This window comes from Emys orbicularis, chromosome 4 (assembly GCF_028017835.1).
Source record: "Emys orbicularis isolate rEmyOrb1 chromosome 4, rEmyOrb1.hap1, whole genome shotgun sequence".
Lineage (NCBI taxonomy): Eukaryota > Metazoa > Chordata > Testudines > Emydidae > Emys > Emys orbicularis.
The window spans coordinates 127,103,011-127,125,583 of NC_088686.1; the positions used below are offsets into that span (position 1 = coordinate 127,103,011).

The 22,573-nt window shown below is 48.1% G+C and overlaps 1 pseudogene; it reads right to left on the minus strand.

Annotated features, from left to right (window-relative positions):
- Window positions 1-17,681: 17,681 nt before the first annotated feature.
- Window positions 17,682-22,055, minus strand: LOC135877844 (mas-related G-protein coupled receptor member H-like; annotated as a pseudogene).
- Window positions 22,056-22,573: the final 518 nt, after the last annotated feature.

Below are 22,573 nucleotides of genomic sequence, written 5' to 3' on the forward strand. Positions count from 1 at the left end.
TTCTTGTTGTTAGTCCCTAAATGCATGGCCTTGCACTTTTCACTATTAAATTTCATTCCACTGTTAAATTTCATCCCATTTCTGTTACTCCAGTTTACAAGGTCATGCAGATCTTCTAGTATGATATTCTGGTTCTCCTCCATATTGGCTATAACTCCCAACTTTGTGTCATCTGCAAATTTTATTATCACACTCACACTTTTTGTACCAAGGTCAGCAATAAAAATGTTAAATAAGATTGGTCCCAAGACCGATCCCTGAGGAAATCCACTAGTAATTCTAGTAACCTCCCTCCAGCCTGACAATTCATCTTTCAGTATGACCCGTTCTAGTCTCCCCTTTAACCAGTTCCTTATCCATCTTTCAGTTCTCATATTAATCCCCATCTTCTCCAATTTAACTAACAATTTCCCATGTGGAATTGTAATAGCTCAAATGTTAATTATTTGCTCATTTTATTACATGAAATGTTCAGGCTAATTAAAGAAACTCCAAGGAACCCTTTTCTTTCTCCCAAAGAGTGACAGCCTCAAAAAGCTTCAAGGAAAATTATACCTCCAGGACCAAGAAACTATAAACGTATCACTTCCAGGGCTGGTTGCACAGACTGTGGAATGTATAATTTCTATTGTGCTTTGATATTCTATATAGTTGTGTTTTATGTTAAGTCAAGGAAACTTCTAAATGGTAGTTATTGTCCTTTTTGCCTTGCATAGAATCTTTGCTGTTGGAGTCTTTAATTGTAAATTGTAGGTGAAGGTACTTCAGATTGTAATCTTGGGAACTGCTTGTTTAACTGCTTGTTTCCACCAAAAAGACAAAAGCAATGTCATCATAAAGCTGGAGAAGAATTACAACCCTGCAGAATATGCATTAGCAGATTGCATATTCATGAAGTGACTATCCCACAAAGCTGTTGAGCCAATGAAAAGGTAACAGTGGCTGATACTTGGATTTAGCCAAGCCCCTGAAGGAGGTGTGTTTCCACCTTCACTGGGTACATCTACACACAGCAACTGGGAGTGTGCTTCCCAACACAGACAGGCAGATGAGCGAGCTCTGCTCAAGCTACCATGCTACAAATAGCAGTGTGGCCAGGGCATTATGGGCAGTAGCTTGGGCTAGCTGCCTGAGCACAAGCCCATCTGACCCCCTGGGTACATACTCAAGGGGCTGGGCTGAGCTGCCTCCCATACTGCCTGGGCCACATTGCTATTTTCAGTGTGTTAGCTCAAATAGCATCTGCCTATCCATGATGGGACCCACCCTCACAGCTGCTGTGTGTAGACATACCCAGTGAGACTAACGAAAGAGAAGAGTATGAACCTATTTGAACTGAGATACCAATACCTTCATTTCAGCACTTTCACCTCAACTCTGCCTATCGATCTCCTCTCTTTCACACAAGCAAACAGCAACAAGAACACAAAGATCAAAGAAACCACAACCGGACAGCATGAAGAAGAAGCACCTTTCCAGTCCAGCTCTGCTCTTGCACAAGATGACATCTCCCAGACTTCAACATAATGGATAAGATAATGTTTGCAGAAGCATTGTCAAGGGATTAGACTTCACTTATTCTTGTGATCCTTGTAACGGGAAATTAAAATGTAATTGTAATTTCAGCTATCATCAACTTCTCCTCTTAAATTCAAAGTTGTTTAGATTCCTGAGGAGGTGATGTAAGCTAACTTCAATAAACAGAGAGAAATAGCGGGATTTAAGGTGAATTAGAGATACATGATTTTCCTTACTTTGCCTGTTTCAGGAGTCCTCTTCATGCAGAAGCTAAGGAACCAGAGGACGATCCCATTCCCCTACAGAGTGAAGCTCTTGATGGCTGCTACTGAATTGCCATTTGGGAATCCAGTCCTTTATTTTATCCCATAACGCAGGCTGGACCCAGTCAAGTGCAAAGATGTTGTGCTCAGCTCTGTCATGCTGAAACTCTGCTCCACCAGCCTCTGTCTCTCATACACACGTTAGCAAAAAGGAGACAGAACCAACAATATTCTGCTTTCTTGATCACTTTAAGGTGGCCACCAAAGGGACAGAGCTGTCATATTTGGTGGTTGAGCAAGGTAGCCTGGGGCAGACTGTAGCAGCCATCTGTACAAGGCTATACCGCTCCCCAACCCCAACTGATGGGAGAGGAGAGACACACAACCCTCAGCTCCCCATTCATCTGTGAAATCATGGTAGAGATGAAGTGCAGAAAGCATCACATGGCTAATAGCAGGACTGGTGTCGTCCTGGGTTCTCCCACCTTCCCATAAGTCCCCTGGGAGTGGAGTGGGCTCTTTGAGGCAGCCAGGCTGGGGCAGATCTACTAGAGAAAGTTGTCTCCGCAATTCTGTAACTGGTGCTTTGGGCAGGGCCCTTGCATTGCCTTCAATTGCCAGGGATTCAAACTCCCTGCTTCCTGCCCATCTCACACTGGGGAGGGGAACACCAATCCAGAGTGGAAGCTCAGCTCTGCACAGCTGGGGCAGGAGACTGGTTGAAGGCCAATCAGCTGGCTCGGGGTGGAGACACAGAGAGAAGGCACCCATTTTAGGAGAGAGCAGGTTCTGGTGCTGTTAGTGCAGCTGGGTGGAGAGGGCCCAAAACATAGCCTGAAATAGGAGCTAGGGGATCAGCCCAGACAGCAGGGTAGGGCATGTTGGTAGCCAGGCTGGGAGAGTGGTCTCAGTGATTGGATCTGAACAGGATGGGGACAGACACCAAGCAATGCATCAGAAACTGGGACTCACCCTCCATGCATTCACTCCACAGAGCAGACAGTCCCTGTTTGACGCTAAGAGCCTGGGGGACAGTTTATAAATTGGCACAGGTGAGTGATCTTAACTAAGTCCTATGAAAATGAAAAAAAAATGTTTAACTCAGTTACCTAAATGCAGCCATTCAGGAGTTACTCAGTCGAAATAACCATGTTTCTTAGGCCTGGTCTGCCCTAGAAAAGTAGGTCGGTTTAATTACACCCCTGCTTTATTTGTGTCGTTTTGGGATTATTTAAATCCAAACCCCTGAGCGGCATAGTTACGCCAACCTAAGTCCCCGGGTAGACAGTGCTAGGTTGAAGAAGTCTTCCGTTGACCTAATTACTGCCTCTCGAGGAGATGGATTATATACGCCAACAGTAGAACCCCTCCCATCAGCCTAGGGAGTCTCTACGCATAAGCACTACAGCTGTGCAGCAGCATCTGTGCCACTTTAGTGTCTTAAATGTAAACAAGCCCGTGGAAACCCACAGCTCACTTTAAGGAGTTGTCTTGAGACAGGCAAATTAATGAAAATGAAGGACTGGGCTGAGAGGAGCTGGTGACTGCACCCATCACAAACGTCTTGGTGACTGGGTGTGAACACACCCATCACTCCTCAACACCCATGTTCCTCAAAAGCCCCCTACCTAACACAAAAGGGAGTTGTGAACTCACCCAGGAGCTTTGGACTGTGTAGGCAGGAGACTTTTGCTGGCTATTGGAGTGTGTTTGTGTGGGTGTGTGAGAGAGAGAGAGAGACAAATTTGGGGTCATTTCTCCAAGGGGTTCCCAAGATTTATGCTAGTGTAACTCTGTCACCACTAGGGGGTTATACAGCATGATCTATACCAGTACAGTCAGAGCGGCACAGCTACAACTTGTCTGTGCAGCCAGTGCCTTACAGCACAGCTCAGCATGTAGCTGGGAAGTCTGGAAATGCCCCGGTTCACTGATGGAGGTGACCCGGACAGGCTGGGATCTCTCCAGCCACTGCCGGCTGCCAGGACAATCCTGCCTGGGTGAGCTCCTGCCGGCTCCTTGGGGAGGGTGTTCGCTGGCGGCCTTAGCAGATCAGGTTCCTTGGGCAGGGAGAATGTCACGAGGCCGGGACTCTCCCCAGAGCGATTGCTTCTCCCTTTCCCAGCCAGGCTCCCACCGTTCGTTGATGGGGGGGGAGTTTCCCTCCACTCCCAGAGGTTCCTGCCTGGCTTTGCTCCACAGAGGGCTTACTCAGAGCACCTGGCAGGGGGGAGTGGGGCAGGGAGCTTGTGTCAAGGAGGGGCTGCTCTATGGTCCAGGGGTTTGACCCAGTGAGGGCGGAGGTTACCTTGGGAACAGAACAGGTGGGCAAAGTGGGACTGGTTCAGGATCCCATGTGGAGAGCAGTGTGAGGGGAAGGGGGTCTCTGGGGCAGGGTCCCACAGGGAGAGCAGTGTAAGGGGGCGGGGGTCTCTGCGGCTGGGGCAGGGTCCCATGTGGAGAGCAGTGTGAGGGGAAGGAGATCTCTCCAGCTTATGGTCAAGGTCCCATGCTGGGGAGGAGTGTGAGGAATGGGGAGGTTCTCTGGGGCAGGGTTGGGGTCCCAGGGGCAGGGACTTAGAACTAGGGGCGCTGGGGGTGTGGCAGCACCCCTGGCTTGAAGTGGTTTCCATCATACACAGGGTTTACAGTTTTGTTCAATGGCTTTCAGCACCCCCACAATAAAAATTGTTCCAACATCAGTCCCCCTTCCTGAGCTCTGCCGGTGCTCCTCAGTTCTGACCCACAGCCATTCCAGCCCTGGGCTCCCCACACACAGCTCTGCCAGTTCTTCTCAATCCCAACCCACAGTCCCCCCCCACAAACACACTATTCCAATCCTTGCCTCTGTATTTTTTTCCTTTTCCTCCACAGTGAAATAAACTAATCTGAAAAAGGCCACTGTTATTCCGAATAGGAATATCCACATGGGGAGTTATACTGGTCTGATTATAGCACTATAATTAACCTGGTATAGTAATGTTGGTAAGTTTTCTGTGTAGACAAGCCCTCTGGCGCTGGTTGCTGCTGGAGGAAAGAGATCAGTCTGGACAGACTGACTGGCTCACAGCATTGATCAATGCTGCATGCTCCTGTGAAGCAATGGTTCCTGAGTATGTACTACCACCGCTTGGCCATTTCTTTTCATGCAGTTAATTGCCCATCACTCTCATGTTATTTACCTAATGTCCAAGCATCACGATTTTATCTGGAAAGCCATCGCAAAAATCCAATGAGCTAGGCAAGGGGGGTGCTGGTGCATCAAGCCCCCCTCTCCCTACTCATCTATCCCCTGTGCTGTGGATTTAACACTCCACACCAAACTGGGATTAAAGTAACAGTGTCCTGAAATCTCAAGGGAATCTAGGGACCCTGAAAGTTCCCGGCACAGAACCTTGGGAGTAAGAAGCCTCTGCACCCGCCTATTTCTGTGTCCTGGGAGGGAAGGGGGACTCTAAAATATCTGCTCAGAGAATCCCATTTGCTAGCACTCAGAAGCAGGGAGCTGCTCAAACCAACAAACAGAGTCGTGTCTGTCATTTGGAAACAGGACACAAAACCCAGGAGCTGGGTGAAAAAAACAAAGGAAAAATACAAAGTCTGTGACATTAAATAAATTTTATTCTGTTCCTTTGCTGGTTGCTTCAAAATTTCCCCCTGCATCTTGTATTGAAGGTTCATTGGTTTGTTGAAATCGGTAATTTTCAAAGACTTGAAATCAGTCTGATTTCAAATTCAAAAAGTTTTCTAAAATGAATGATTTGGGCAGGGGGGAACCCAAATGTCCCAAAACCTCCTGCCTTGTGATTAAGCCAATCAAAAGGGAATTGAGTGGTGGCAAGGAGTGTCTGGGAAAATCCATTGTGTCGTCCCCCCCACCCGTGAGATCATGCCCCTATCATTGGAATAACAGAGACTTAGTGGGATAACTCACATGACTGGAGTACTGTCATGGATGGAGATAAACTATTCAGGAAGGACAGGCAGGGCAGAAAAGGTGGGGGAGTTGCATTGTATGTAAAAGAGGGTTATGACTGCTCAGAGCTCCGGTATGAAACTGCAGAAAAACCTGAGAGTCTCTGGATTAAGTTTAGAAGTGTGAGCAACAAGGGTGATGTCGTGGTGGGAGTCTGCTATAGATCACCAGACCAAGGGGATGAGGTGGACGAGACTTTCTTCTGGCAACTAGCAGAAGTTACTAGATCGCAGGCCTTGGTTCTCATGGGAGACTTTAATCACCCTGATATCTGCTGGGAGAGCAATACAGCGGTGCACAGACAATCCAGGAAGTTTTTGGAAAGTGTAGGGGACAATTTCCTGGTGCAAGTGCTGGAGGAACCAACTAGGGGCAGAGCTCTTCTAGACCTGCACAACCCGGGAAGAATTAGTAGGGGAAGCAAAAGTGGATGGGAACCTGGGCGGCAGTGACCATGAGATGGTCGAGTTCAGGATCCTGACACAAGGAAGAAAGGAGAGCAGCAGAATACGGACCCTGGACTTCAGAAAAGCAGACTTTGACTCCCTCAGGGAACTGATGGATAGGATCCCCTGGGAGAATAACATGAGGGGGAAAGGAGTCCAGGAGAGCTGGCTGTATTTTAAAGAATCCTTATTGAGGTTGCAGGAAAAAAACATCCCGATGTGTAGAAAGAACAGTAAATATGGCAGGCGACCAGCTTGGCTTAACAGTGAAATCCTTGCTGATCTTAAATGCAAAAAAGAAGCTTACAAGAAGTGGAAGATTGGACAAATGACCAGGGAGGAGTATAAAAATATTGCTCAGGCATGCAGGAGTGAAATCAGTAAGGCCAAATCACACTTGGAGTTGCAGCTAGCAAGAGATGTTAAGAGTAACGAAGGGTTTCTTCAGGTATGTTAGCAACAAGAAGAAAGTCAAGGAAAGTGTGGGCCTGTCATAACTATAAAGGGAAGGGTAACAGCTCTCCTGTGTACACTACTAAAATCCCTCCTGGCCAGAGACTCCAAAATCCTTTTACCTGTAAAGGGTTAAGAAGCTCGGGTAACCTGGCTGACACCTGACCCAAAGGACCAATAAGGGGACAAGATACTTTCAAATCTTGGGGGGGGGGGGGGGGGAGAAAGGCTTTTGTGTGTGCTCTTTGTTTTAAGGGGTTGTTCGCTCTTGGGACTGAGAGGGACCAGACATCAATCCAGGTTCTCCCCATCTTTCTAAACAAGTCTCTCTTATTTCAAACTTGTAAGTAAAAAGCCAGGCAAGGCATCTTAGTTTTACTTTATTTTCTCAACTTGTAAATGTACCTTTTACTAGAGTGTTTATCTTTGTTTGCTGTACTTTGAACCTAAGACAGAGGGGGGTCCTTTGAGCTCTTTAAGTTTGATTACCCTGTAAAGTTATTTTCCATACTGATTTTACAGAGATGATTTTTACCTTTTTCTTTAATTAAAAGCCTTCTTTTTAAGAACCTGATTGATTTCTCCTTGTCTTAAGATCCAAGGGGGTTTGGATCTGTATTCACCAGGAGTTGGTGAAAGGAAGGAGGGGGGAAGGGTCAATTTCTCCTTGTTTTAAGATCCAAGGGGGTTTGGTTCTGTATTCACCAGGAGTTGGTGAAAGGAAGGAGGGGGGAAGGGTCAATTTCTCCTTGTTTAAGATCCAAGGAGTTTGGATCTGTATTCACCAGGGAATTGGTAAGAGGTTTCTAAAAGCTTCCCAGGGTAGGAAATGGTGGCAGCGGACCAAAACTAAGCTGGTAGTTAAGCTTAGAAGTCCTCATGCAGGCCCCCACTCTTGTACCCTAAAGTTCAAAGTGGGGATACAGCCTTGACATGGTGGCAGAGGTGGGATCGTTTTAAACCCAAAAGCCAGTAAGATTTTTTTTTTCCTTCTAGCTGCTTAGAAAGTAGAGCTGAAGGTAGATGCATATCTTATCTCTCCTTGCCTGAAGGCAGAGGTGTTAAGTTTTTTTAACAAGGGGCTTTGTTAAGAGAAGGGTTCAAAGTGAGCAAACTTTGACTGGTAAAGGCAATTTACAAGCTGAATTGTTTTTTTTTTTCTTTTTACATCCTCGTGAATAGCTAGTTAGAAAGTCTCTGTTAACTCAGCAGTAGCCAGAGCTGAGTACATCCCAGTTTCAGTCAACTGCAGAGGGGTGTGACCCAGCACAAGAAAACAGGAAAATGACTACCAAAGAAGAAAAAGCTAAAGAGGAGGACAAAAAAAGAGAAAGAAAGCATAAACTGGAAGTAGCAAAGGCTAAGCCGGATACAACAGCCCATCCCAACAACCCCTCTCCGGGTACCACTTCCCATCCCAGAAAATTCCCCACCTACAAGGCAGGCGATGATACTGAGGCCTTCTTAGAAAATTTTAAAAGGGCCTGCCTTGGATACAGCATCGCTGCAGACCAGTACATGGTAGAGCTGAGGCCGCAGCTCAGTGGACCCTTAGCAGAGGTGGCGGCTGAAATGCCTAAGGAACACATGAACAGTTATGAACTTTTTAAAAACAAGGCCAGACTCAGAATGGGGCTAACACCCGAGCATGCCCGTCGGCGGTTCAGAGACCTAAGGTGGAAACCAGATGTGTCATTTACCCGGCATGCCTACCACATTGACAAAAATTGTGATGCCTGGGTATCAGGAGCAAATGTTAAATCTCTGGAAGATCTGGTTTCCCTAGTAAAAATGGAGCAGTTTTTAGAGGGTGTTCCTGAGGAAATAGAAAGGTACATCCTAGATAGGAAGCCCAAAACTGTAACCGAGGCGGGGGAGATTGGACCCAAATGGGTGGAGGTGGCAGAAAAGAAAAAAGCTAGTAGCAGTTGGAGCGAATATCAGAAGGGGCAAGCCAAAACAAAACCTTATCACCGGGGACAACCCAAGGCCCCACCCACATCCCAAGGGAAACCCCAGACGCCTTCTCACCCCACCACACCAGTCTCCATCAACCAACATCGCCCCGGTGATACCTTAGCAGGGCGATGTTTTAAATGTAATGAACTGGGGCATATAAAGGCTCAGTGCCCCAAGAACCCCAACCGATTACAGTTCATTACACCCCAATCACACCAAAGATCCCCAGACCCAGATGCCTCTCTCATACCCTCGGAGCGAAGAGAAACCTTGAGAGTGGGCGGAAAGAAGGTTATCGCTTGGAGGGACACTGGGGCACAAGTGTCAACTATCCACCAATCCCTAGTGAACCCCAAACTCATCAACCCGGAGGCTACAGTGACAATTCAACCCTTCATGTCACAGTCTGTAACCTTGCCTACAGCCAAGTTGCATGTTCAGTACAAGGGCTGGTCAGGAATGTGGACTTTTGCAATCTATGACAATTATCCCATCCCCATGCTGCTGGGGAAAGACTTGGCCAACCATGTGAAGCTAGCCAAGAGGGTGGGAATAGTCACCCGCAGCCAGGCTAAGCAAGCTTTCACCCCCATCCCTGTTCCTGAGCCGTCCACCAGGGCCCCGTCTGTGTTACCAGAGACCCAAACAAAGGTGGTGGAACCGGATCCCCTGCCAACGACTGCAACAGCCGTAGTGGATCCAATCCCAGAAACCCAGCCAAAGCCAGTCCCAGAACCGGAACTGGCAACGCAACCAGCACCAGAACCATTGCCAGCACTGAGGCCAGCGCTTGCAAGCCCATCTACAACTCCAACGCCAGAGGGCACCAGCGAGCCTGAACTGGCAGAAGCAGCAGATAACCCTACCCAAGAGGCTCAGCCAGAGCCTGAAATACCACATAGTGCACCAGCGGACAGCGGTTCACAGTCAATGGAAACAGCCCCAGCACCTGCATCGCTTCCAGAGGGACCAAGCCCCAGCCCACAGTCCAAGGAGGAACTGATGTCTCCAGCATCAAGGGAACAGTTCCAGGCCGAGCAGGAAGCAGATGACAGCCTTCAGAAAGCTTGGGCGGCGGCACGGAGCACCCCACCACCTCTCAGCTCTTCTAACCGATCCCGGTTTGTTGTAGAACAAGGACTTTTATACAAGGAGACTCTTTCTGGTGGGCACCAGGAAGACTGGCATCCTCAAAGACAGTTGGTAGTTCCCACTAAGTATCGGGTAAAGCTCTTGAGCTTAGCCCATGATCATCCCAGTGGCCATTCTGGGGTGAACAGAACCAAAGACCGGTTGGGGAAGTCCTTCCACTGGGAGGGAATGGGCAAGGACGTTGCTAATTATGTCCGGTCTTGTGAGGTGTGCCAACGAGTGGGAAAGCCCCAAGACCAGGTTAAAGCCCCTCTCCAGCCACTACCCATAATTGAGGTCCCATTTCAGCGAGTAGCTGTGGATATTCTGGGTCCTTTCCCAAAGAAGACACCCAGAGGAAAGTAGTATGTACTGACTTTCATGGATTTTGCTACCCGATGGCCGGAAGCTGTACCCTTAAGCAACACCAGGGCTAAAAGTGTGTGCCAGGCATTAGCCAGACATTTTTGCCAGGGTAGGGTGGCCCTCCGACATACTTACAGATTCAGGAACTAATTTCCTGGCAGGGACCATGAAAAACCTGTGGGAAGCTCATGGGGTGAATCACTTGGTTGCCACCCCTCATCACCATCAAACCAATGGTCTGGTGGAGAGGTTTAATGGAACTTTGGGGGCCATGATACGTAAATTCGTAAATGAACACTCCAATGATTGGGACCTAGTGTTGCAGCAGTTACTTTTTGCCTACAGGGCTGTACCACATCCCAGTTTAGGGTTTTCACCATTTGAACTTGTGTATGGCCACGAGGTTAAGGGGCCATTACAGTTGGTGAAGCAGCAATGGGAGGGGTTTACGCCTTCTCCAGGAACTAACATTCTAGACTTTGTAAGCAACCTACAAAGCACCCTCCGACACTCTTTAGCCCTTGCTAAAGAAAACCTAAAGGATGCTCAGGAAGAGCAAAAGGCCTGGTATGATAAACATTCCAGAGAACGGTCCTTCAAAGTAGGAGACCAAGTCATGGTCTTAAAGGCGCTCCAGGCCCATAAAATGGAAGCGTCGTGGGAAGGACCATTTACGGTCCAGGAGCGCCTAGCAGCTGTTAACTATCTCATAGCCTCCCCCACCTCCAACATAAAGCCTAAGGTATACCATGTTAATTCTCTTAAGCCCTTTTATTCCAGAGAATTAAACGTTTGCCAGTTTACATCCCAGGAAGCAGATGACGTGGAGTGGCCTGCAGGTGTCTACTACGAAGGAAAAAGGAATGGTGGCGTGGAAGAGGTGAACCTCTCCACGACCCTGGGATGTCTGCAGCGACAGCAAATCAAGGAGCTGTGCACAAGCTTTGCACCGATTTTCTCAGCCACTCCAGGACGGACCGAACGGGCATACCACTCCATTGACACAGGTAATGCTCACCCAATTAGAACCCCACCCTACCGGGAGTCACCTCATGCCCAAACTGCTATACAAAGGGAGATCCAGGACATGCTACAGATGGGTATAATCCGCCCCTCTAATAGTGCATGGGCATCTCCAGTGGTTCTAGTTCCCAAACCAGATGGGGAAATACGCTTTTGCGTGGACTACCGTAAGCTAAATGCTGTAACTCGTCCTGACAACTATCCAATGCCACGCACAGATGAGCTATTGGAGAAATTGGGACATGCCCAATTCATCTCTACTTTAGACTTAACCAAGGGGTACTGGCAAGTACCACTAGATGAGCCCGCTAAGGAAAGGTCCGCCTTCGTCACCCAGGCAGGGGTGTATGAATTCAATGTACTCCCTTTCGGGTTGCGAAATGCACCCGCCACCTTCCAAAGACTTGTAGATGGTCTCTTAGCGGGATTGGGAGAATCTGCAGTTGCCTACCTCGATGATGTGGCCATTTTTTCTGATTCATGGACAGAACACCTGGAGCACCTGGAAAAAGTCTTCAAGCGCATCCGGCAGGCAGGACTAACTGTTAAGGCTAGAAAGTGTCAAATAGGCCAAAACAGAGTGATGTACCTGGGGCTCCAGGTGGGTCAAGGAACTATAAATCCCCTACAGGCCAAAGTGGATGCTATCCAAAAGTGGCCGGTTCCAAAGTCAAAGAAACAGGTCCAATCCTTCTTAGGCTTGGCCGGATATTATAGGCGATTTGTACCACACTACAGCCAAATCGCCGCCCCCGCTAACAGACCTAACCAGAAAGAAACAGCCAAATGCAGTTCAGTGAACTAATAAGTGTCAAAAGGCCTTTAACCAGCTTAAGGCAACACTCATGTCTGACCCTGTGCTAAGGGCCCCAGACTTTGACAAACCATTCCTAGTAACCACAGATGCTTCCGAGCGAGGCGTGGGAGCAGTTTTAATGCAGGAAGGACCGGATCAAGAATTCCATCCTGTCGTGTTTCTCAGCAAGAAACTGTCTGAGAGGGAAAGCCACTGGTCAATCAGTGAAAAGGAATGCTACGCCATTGTGTACGCGCTGGAAAAGCTACGCCCATATGTTTGGGGACGGCGTTTCCAACTACAAACAGACCATGCTGCGCTACAGTGGCTTCATACCGCCAAGGGAAATAACAAAAAACTTCTTTGGTGGAGTTTAGCTCTCCAAGATTTTGATTTTGAAATACAACACATTTCGGGAGCTTCTAACAAAGTGGCTGATTCACTCTCCCGGGAAAGTTTCCCAGAGTTAACTGGTTAACAATTGTTCTTGAAATAAAACATATTGTTAGTTTTTATATAATTAGTAGTATGTCTAAAGGTACATGTGTCTTATTAACTCTGTTTTCTCCTAGAACTCCAGGAAGAAATCCCAGCCAGTGTGGAACCGAACGTCCAACACTATCTGTGATTTGGGGGGCGTGTCATAACTATAAAGGGAAGGGTAACAGCTCTCCTGTGTACAGTACTAAAATCCCTCCTGGCCAGAGACTCCAAAATCCTTTTACCTGTAAAGGGTTAAGAAGCTCGGGTAACCTGGCTGACACCTGACCCAAAGGACCAATAAGGGGACAAGATACTTTCAAATCTTGGGGGGGGGGGAAAGGCTTTTGTGTGTGCTCTTTGTTTTAAGGGGTTGTTCGCTCTTGGGACTGAGAGGGACCAGACATCAATCCAGGTTCTCCCCATCTTTCTAAACAAGTCTCTCTTATTTCAAACTTGTAAGTAAAAAGCCAGGCAAGGCGTCTTAGTTTTACTTTATTTTCTCAACTTGTAAATGTACCTTTTACTAGAGTGTTTATCTTTGTTTGCTGTACTTTGAACCTAAGACAGAGGGGGGGTCCTTTGAGCTCTTTAAGTTTGATTACCCTGTAAAGTTATTTTCCATACTGATTTTACAGAGATAATTTTTACCTTTTTCTTTAATTAAAAGCCTTCATTTTAAGAACCTGATTGATTTCTCCTTGTCTTAAGATCCAAGGGGGTTTGGATCTGTATTCACCAGGAGTTGGTGAAAGGAAGGAGGGGGGAAGGGTCAATTTCTCCTTGTTTTAAGATCCAAGGGGGTTTGGATCTGTATTCACCAGGAGTTGGTGAAAGGAAGGAGGGGGGAAGGGTCAATTTCTCCTTGTTTAAGATCCAAGGAGTTTGGATCTGTATTCACCAGGGAATTGGTAAGAGGTTTCTAAAAGCTTCCCAGGGTAGGAAATGGTGGCAGCGGACCAAAACTAAGCTGGCAGTTAAGCTTAGAAGTCCTCATGCAGGCCCCCACTCTTGTACCCTAAAGTTCAAAGTGGGGATACAGCCTTGACAGGGCCCCTTACTGAATGAGGGAGGCAACCTAGTGACAGAGGATGTGGAAAAAGCTAATGTACTCAATGATTTTTTTGCCTCTGTCTTCACGAACAAGGTCAGCTCCCAGACTGCTGCACTGGGCAGCACAGTATGAGTTGGAGGTGACCAGCCCTCTGTGGAGAAAGAAGTGGTTTGGGACTATTTAGAAAAACTGGACGAGCACAAGTCCAAGGGGCCAGATGCGTTGCATCCATGGGTGCTAAAGGAGTTGGCAGATGTGATTGCAGAGCCATTGGCCATTGTATTTGAAAACTCATGCCTATTGGGGGAGGTCCCGGATGACTGGAAAAAGGCTAATGTAGTGCCCATCTTTAAAAAAGGGAAGAAGGAGGATCCAGGGAACTACAGGCCAGTCAGCCTCACCTCAGTCCCTGGAAAAATCATGGAGCAGGTCCTCAAGGAATCAATTTTGAAGCACTTAGAGGAGAGGAAAGTGATCAGGAACAGTCAGCATGGATTCACCAAGGGCAAGCCATGCCTGACTAACCTAATTGCCTTCTATGATGAGTTAACTGGGTCTGTGGATGAGGGGAAAGAGTGGACGTGTTATTCCTTGACTTTAGCAAAGCTTTTGATACGGTCTCCCACAGTATTCTTGCCAGCAAGTTAAAGAAGTATGGGCTGGATGAATGGACTATAAGGTGGATAGAAAGCTGGCTAGATCGTCGGGCTCAACGGGTAGTGCTCAACGGCTCCATGTCTAGTTGGCAGCCGGTTTCAAGTGGAGTGCCCCAAGGGTCGGTCCTGGGGCTGGTTTTGTTCAATATCTTCATTAATGATCTGGAGGATGGCGTGGACTGCACTCTCAGCAAGTTTGCAGATGACACTAAACTGGGAGGAGTGGTAGATACGCTGGAGGGTAGGGACAGGATACAGAGGGACCTAGACAAATTAGAGGATTGGGCCAAAAGAAACCTGATGAGGTTCAACAAGGACAAGTGCAGAGTCCTGCACTTAGGATGGAAGAATCCCATTCACTGTTACAGACTAGGGACCGAATGGCTAGGAAGCAGTTCTGTAGAAAAGGACCTACGGGTTACAGTGGACGAGAAGCTGGATATGAGTCAACAGTGTGCCCTTGTTGCCAAGAAGGCTAACGGCATTTTGGGCTGTATAAGTAGGGGCATTGTCAGCAGATCAAGGGACGTGATCATTCCCCTCTATTGGACATTGGTGAGGCCTCATCTGGAGTACTGTGTCCAGTTTTGGGCCCCACACTACAAGAAGGATGTGGAAAAATTGGAAAGAGTCCAATGGAGGGCAACAAAAATGATTAGGGGTCTGGAGCACATGACTTATGAGGAGAGGCTGAGGGAACTGGGATTGTTTAGTCTGCAGAAGAGAAGAATGAGGGGGGATTTGATAGCTGCTTTCAACTACCTGAAAGGGGGTTCCAAAGAGGATGGATCTAGACTGTTCTCAGTGGTACCTGATGACAGAACAAGGAGTAATGGTCTCAAGTTGCAGTTGGGGGGTTTAGGTTGGATATTAGGAAAAACTTTTTCACTAGGAGGGTGGTGAAGCACTGGAATGGGTTACCTAGGGAGGTGGTGGAATCTCCTTCCTTAGAGGTTTTTAAGGTCAGGCTTGACAAAGCCCTGGCTGGGATGATTTAGTTGGGAATTGGTCCTGCTTTGAGCAGGGGGTTGGACTAGATGACCTCCTGAGGTCCCTTCCAACCCTGATATTCTATGATTCTATCACTGCCCCCACTTCCTCAAAACACAAGGTAATTCACTGTTCAAAAACTTTTAACTCAGAGTTGAGGTTGCCCAGTTCTGCCTTGTGGCTAAGCAGTTAAGATAATGCCTCACACGCTTTCCCAGCTATGCACCCTTGGAGCAATGCCCCAGTACAACACTGTACCCTTTCTGAGCCTGGGAAGGGAAAGCGAAGAAGACTAGTGTGTGGGAAGTCTTACACCTTGGTAGGGGTGGAGAGGCCATTAAGAGAGGGAAGGTGATAACTGAGAGGGGTCGGTCCTGGGGCCGGTTTTGTTCAACATTTTTATTAATGATCTGGATGATGGGATGAAATGCACCGTCAGCAACTTCACAAATGAAACTAAGCTGGGGGGGAGAGGTAGATACGCTGGAGGGTAGGGATAGGGTCCAGAGTGACCTAGACAAATTGGAGGATTGGGCCAAAAGAAATCTGATGACAAGTTCTGCACTTAGGAAGGAAGAATCCCATGCACCGCTACAGGCTGGGGACCGACTAGCTAAGTGGCAGTTCTGCAGAAAAAGACCTGGGGATTACAGTGGACAAGAAGCTAGATATGAGTCAGCAGTGTGCCCTTGTTGCCAAGAAGGCCAATGACATATTGGGCTGTATTAGTAGGAGCATTGTCAGCAGATTGAGGGAAGTGACTATTCCCCTCTATTTGGCACTGGTGAGGCCACACCTGGAGTATTGTGTCCAGTTTTGGTCCCCCCACTACAGAAGGGATGTGGACAAATTGGAGAGAGTCCAGCGGAGGGCAATGAAAATGATTAGTGGGCTGGGGCACATGCCTTACGAGGGGAGGCTGAGGGAACTGGGGTTATTTAGTCTGCAGAAGAGAAGAGTGAGGGGGGATTTGATAGCAGCCTTCATTTGATAGCAGCCCCCCCTGAAGGCGGGTTCCAAAGAGGATGGATCTAGACTTTCCCAGTGGTAGTAGATGACAGAACAAGGAGCAATGGTCTCAAGTTGCAGTGGGGGAGGTTTAGGTTGGCTATTAGGAAAAACTTTTTCACTAGGAGGGTAGTGAAGCACTGGAATGGGTTACCTAGGGAGGTGGTGGAATCTCCATCCTTGGAGGTTTTTAAGGCCCGGCTTGACAAAGCCCTGGCTGGGATGATTTAGTTGGGGTTGGTCCTGCGTTGAGCAGGGGATTGGACTAGATGACCTCCTGAGGTCTCTTCCAAACCTAAAATTCTATGATTCTATGATGGGCTGTGAGGAGCACATCTACCAGCTGGAGGCAGCTGGGTGTGTGTGTGTGTGTGTGTGTGTGAGGAGAATACCAGACTTCCTATCCCAGGTCTGGGCCTAGTGTAGGGGGAAGGGGCACTGTACATCAGCAGCAGCATAGGAGGATTGGAGTGATGTGAAGTGGCCTATTCATCTCAAGGGGATGTGCTCATCTGAATGAAAGCACCCCATTGAGATGAATACAAACTGAAACAATAGCTCGGAGAGGTGTGAACTGTTCCATTCATCTCAGTGTTCTGATTCCCCCTCCCTAGATCTTGGTATTGTATGCTTGTGCCATGCACATATCTATCCAACAGGAGTTCCATCAATACAGAATGCGTATTAAGGTCTGATGTTTCATAAATCTCCATCCCTACAAAGAGGGATGCACACATCAGTGGAGAGATGAGAGTCTGAGTTTTTCAGGGCTGTGTGGCTTTAGTTTCTATCCTTGGGGCTCGCAAGTTACCTCTTGGAATGGTCTCTGGGATTAGGACCCGTTGGATGCCCAGGTACTTGACTGATTATAATTATTTATGTGACCATCGCACCAAGAAGCTGATTGTGCTATGCCCTGCACAAACGCAGAATAGGAGACAGCCTCTGCCACAATGGGCTGAAACTGAGACAGACACAGAAAGATTGTTATCCCTGCTTTACAGGTGGGAAACTGAGGCAAAAAAGGGACTAAGTGATTTGTCCAAGGTCACACAGGGAGTCTTTGGTGGATGCAGGAATTGAACCCAGCTCCTACAGTGAGCTCCTACCCACAAGCCCAGCCTGACACCCTCATACTGTACTTCCAGCATGCCCATACTAGTCTGTCCTCTCTGAGTGCCATGGATCATTGAAAGTCACATTCTGCTCTTGCAAAGGGCCTTCCTCTCTGCTAACTACCAGAGCAGGTAAAAAATTATTTGTGGGAAATTATTGTAGATGGCAAGCAGCTATTCAACAGATGCAACCTTTCTTTCTGGAAAAATATCAGTTCTGTTGATGTAAGTAGTAACCAAAGCTGGAGGTGACGAAGGTTGAGTCTTTTGTGTTGTAGGCGGGCTGCTGGGGCCAGAGTGCTGACTCAGGACGACACAGCACACAGATACTCAAAGAGCTACATGCCTGTCTGCTGGCTGCGATGTCAAGCCACAGGAGCAGAGCATTTAAGGTACTCAGAGTTACTGGTTAAGCAGTGACAAGCCCTTGCTGGTCTGGATTGCACCCTAAGCCATCCCAGGAAGATGCATCATTGGTGAGATAATAATAAGGAAGAATTGGACACTGAGAGGAACAGCAAAGATGAGGAAGAAGAGGACAGTGAGCAGGATAACAGCGAAGATCTTTCCTTGCTGACATCACTGTGAGCTACATCAGACTTTGAAAAACAGGAGCAGATTGGCCAGAACCATGAGGGGAGAGAAAATGAGGAAATTCAGGGCGCACATAGGTAGGGGCATATTCCAACAATTTTCAATTCCATCAGCAAAACCAAAAGAAGACACTATTCCAGACAGCAGGCAGGAAAGAATCCACAGCAGGATACAGACAATGGAAGACAAGTCATTTGGAGGGCAGCATTGGTGCCAGATGGGATAGAGGACTGACAGATACCTCTCAGTGCTGAACGCCATCAGACGATCAAGGCTGGTGCTGTGTATGAGCAGATTAAGCAAAAATCTTCTAAAAGAAAACAAAATAAATGTTTGGCAGCAACAATTATGAGGAAACCAGGAAGGCAGAAGAGGAAACAAAAGTCAGTGGTGGCCATGTGCAGGATGTAGATAGTGAAGAGGTTCCTCTTAATGCAGAAGCCAAGGAACCAGAAGATGATACCATTCCCCAGAAACCCTATGGACAGAGAGAGACATAAAAAAATGGTGATGGGTGAGGACCAGCCTGGACAGAGAGGTGGGAGAGACAGAGTTAGGGTCAGAGAGAGATGAAAAGAGGGAGAAAGGAAAATTGGGAGGGCTTGTCAGTTAGCTATGTGTAGCAGGGTGGCCTGGCTCCCAGCCGCCCCTGGAAGGGACGAGCCAGAACAGCCGCCAGAGTGGGCGGAGCCACCGCCGCCTGTCCCCGCCCCCCGGAAGTCAAGGGGCGGGACAGGAAGTATAAAGGCCAAGCCACAGCGCTCAGTACCTGGGCGGCAGCAGGAAAGGACAGATGCTGGTGCCCGAGCTCCCGCGGGCCTGAGCCTGCCTAGAGCCCGGTATCCGGAGGAGGACTGGCCGAGCCTGCCCAGAGCCCGGTATCCGGAGGAGGACTGGCCGAGCCTGCCCAGAGCCCGGTATCCGGAGGAGGACTGGCCGAGTCTGCCCAGAGCCCGGTATCCGGAGGAGGACTGGCCGAGCCTGCCCAAAGCCCGCTACCCTGAGGAAGACTGGCCGAGCTGACCCCGAACCCCGTATCCGGAGGAGCGGCCTGAGCCAACCCCCGCCGAGAGTCCGGAGGACCCGACCCACCTACCCAGTGCTCAGAGTCCGGAGGAGCCCATGGTCTGGGACACGGCAGACGAGACTCAGGATGTGCAGGTACCAATGGAGGAGGAGATGGGAAGTGGCCCGGGGATAGCAGACCCCGAACCCATGTCAGTGTGTTGCGGTCAGGATCCCCACTGACCCCGCGGCAGACGGACTGCTGCGGATAGGGCCCCGGGCTGGAACACAGTGGAGTGGGTGGGCCTGTGTTCCCCCCTGCCACCCCACGCCGGGTGGCAGTCTCTCCTCCTCCCTGACCTAGGGCTGCCACAAACTGACCCAGCCCCTGGTTAAGGGCCTGAGCTTTGAACTATTACTTGTGTGCTCAGCTCCCTGCCTCAGGGCCAGAGCTCTGAACTATTATTTGTGTGCTCAACCCCTGCCTAAGGGCCTGAGCTTTGAACTACTACTTGTGTGCTCAGTCCCTGCCTGAGGGCCTGAGCTTTGAACTATTACTTGTGTGCTCAGCTCCCTGCCTCAGGGCCTGAGCTTTGAACTATTACTTGTGTGCTCAGTCCCTGCCCAAGGGCCTGAGCCTTAAACTGCTATTGGCTTTGCAGCGGGGCGGCCTGGCTCCCAGCCGCCCCTGTAAGGAACGAGCCCCACCCCGGAACGTCTACACTATGGGTACAGAAAGAAAGGGGTAAGAGAAGTTGGGTGAGATTTGGAAAGTGGGGTAGAGAGAGAAAGACAGAGAACAGCCATGTATCATTAATGATGACAAAGAGCAATCCCTCACCTTCCTTACCTCCATCGTTATGGGGCCTGAATCAAGTGTTTACAGGAACCAGGCTGGGGCAGATTCACTCTCTCTGTCTCACGGTTATTAAATGGGTTTCTCAGTGTAGGATCTTCATGGGAAAGTTTTATGAGTAATAATCTATTATCCAGACACTAAGAATTTCCTTGTAATCTGTGTAGCAACACCCAGTCACTGCCAGAAGCCATTAGAGAAATGTCTTCTCCACGCTGGACAGAGTGGGACACAGCATATACCATTATTGCCTTTCATGAGCTATATAGCATCAGGCTAGGGTGACCAGACGTCCCGATAAAATCTGGACTGTCCCGATATTTAGGCGTTTGTCCCACATCCCGATATTTTGTGGCACTCTGTTGTTTTTTTTTGCTCCACCGGCGACTCCCTCTTCCCCTCCCCCCCGTCCCATGTGTCCCGATATTTTCTTCCTCGCATCTGGTCACCCTACATCAGGCACTGTCAGAGGTCTGCTTCCCTTCCCTGATTGCTTCTGATCTCCTAACCGTAAAGGAAATGGCTTTGCAAAGATTAACTCTTAAGCAATAGATATCCAAGAAAGCCACTGTTATCTGAGAAGAGCTGCTAATGGAGTTAGGGCAGAAGCAACTGTATTAATAAGCATGACAATTGGCACCTTCTTAATGGTTCAATTTTGCTCTAATTTCTCCAAATAGCATATTTCTGTGCCACTTGGTTATAACTTTTGTGTCTGCCTGGAAATCTTCCATCACCACAGTATCTAAGCCCATATTATATATTCTACAGATCCTTAAAGATATATTTCCTCTGATTATGTTTTTTTTAAATTAATATGGCAATAAATGTTTTCTGTTTCTTATTACAAACCCATCTACTAAAAAGAGATTGAAAAAAATGCTTTTTGACAGGGTGGGCATTAAAGGAAGTAATGTACAGACATTAACACTGAATGGTGACGTCATTGTATTTGCCCAAAACATAAAGACCCAAGATAAAGTAAGGTGTTCTAATGAAAGAAATACATATAAATATCTCTATAGTAAAACAATATACAATTCCCCAACTGAGTATTAGGTGTAATTTTCACGCTGTCTGGAGTGGCTCATGACCGTGCACCAACCCCAGGGCAGACTGTCAAAAAGCAGGGCAGACCCCCCCAAACTGGTGGTATGTTCTATAATTAGATTTCACCAACCCAGTAATAAATGTGAACTACCATAGTCTTATAACGGAGTCACAGATCCTTGGACACTCCAGTCTATCTTGCCACCCAGGCAAGCTGGATGATGTGATACATGGTCACTTAAACCAAAGATCACAAAATATTCAGGTTGCTCCCAGCCCCAAGAGACAAGTCACTTACCCCAGGTCAATTTGTACCTTAGATCTAGGGTTGCCAAATTTGGTTGGACATATTCCTGGAGGTTTCATCACACTACATACTATTTAATTAAAGATTAATCTTTAATTCCTGGAGATTCCAGGACAATCCTGGTGGGTTAGCAACCCTACTTAGATCTCACACCAAAGACAACTCTTGTAGCCAATCCTGTAATAAACTAACTAAAGGTTTATTAACTAGGAAAAGATAAGAGTTATTTACAGGTTAAAGCAAGCAAGAATATATACACAAATGAGTTTCAATCTGTGATTCAAAAGGTGACAGTGTTGTAGTAATCTGTTCATTCAAAATGTCTTTCAGGGCTAATCCATGGCAATCAGCCTGGGGATCTCTTTTCTTACGTTTAGGAATCTTTGCCCCTCAGAGTCCAGACAGCATGAAAGAGATTCAGTTTCTCCTTGTCAGGGATTTTTATTCCCTCCACTCCAGAGTTCAAACTGATGGGATGAGTTCATGAGTAGGTCTCTCCGGGTACTTCCAGACTACCCACCATATCAGCGGGTAGCGATCAATTTATCGGGGATCAATATATTACATCTCGTTAAGACACGATATATCGATCCCCGAACGCACTTCCCGTCAACTCCGGAACTCCACCGGAGCGAGCGGCAGTAGCGGAGTCGACGGGGGAGCCGTGGCCGTCGATCCTGCGCCCTGAGGACCCAAGGTAAATTGATCTAAGATACTTCAACTTCAGCTACGCTATTCACGTAGCTGAAGTTGTGTATCTTAGATCGATCCCCCCCCCCCCAGTGTAGACCAGCCCTCCTTCCTAGAGGGAGCTAGGAATGCAATCAACAGGGCCTCTCTCCTTTGATGCCACGATTGTCTTCAATGGGCCATCTTGTACACAGGATGAGACCTTTAATTTAATTAATGCTTTCCTGTTTGGTGAGTTACACAATTAGAGGTTTACTATGCAAATACTTAATATAGCTTTACACCAGGCCTGCACAACTCGTAAAGCGGTGAGGGCCATAATACTCCAAAGAAAACAGCTGCGGGCCGAAACCCTCCGAGCGCCGACAACCCCCCGCCCCAGCACCACCCAGCCCCCCTCCCGAAACACAACACACACACCCCCAGCGCTGCCCGCCCCATGGAAACAACCCCCCCCAGCACCGCCGAAACCCCCCCCACCGCGCCACCTGCCCCGCAGGAAAAAACCCTCCTTCCCCAGCGCCGCCCCACTGAAACGGCAGTATTGAACCTCGGTAATATGTTATAGTGGGCCCCTAAGGTAGTATAATTAAAGTAAAAGAAAAATGTCTTTTTGCTAGAAGTAGAATAAGATCTTCCCCCCACTTTGTAATCAATTGCCCTGTTGAATGAATGAGGTGTGAATGTGGAAGGCGTGGAAGGCAGGCACCTCCAGACAGTTGCAACCCTTGGAAAGGGCAGGGCCGGCTCTAGGATTTTTGCCGCCCCAAGCAAAAAAATTTTTGGCCACTTCTCCTTTCTTTTTCGTGCCCCTCTGCCCCCAGCCCCGCCCCAACT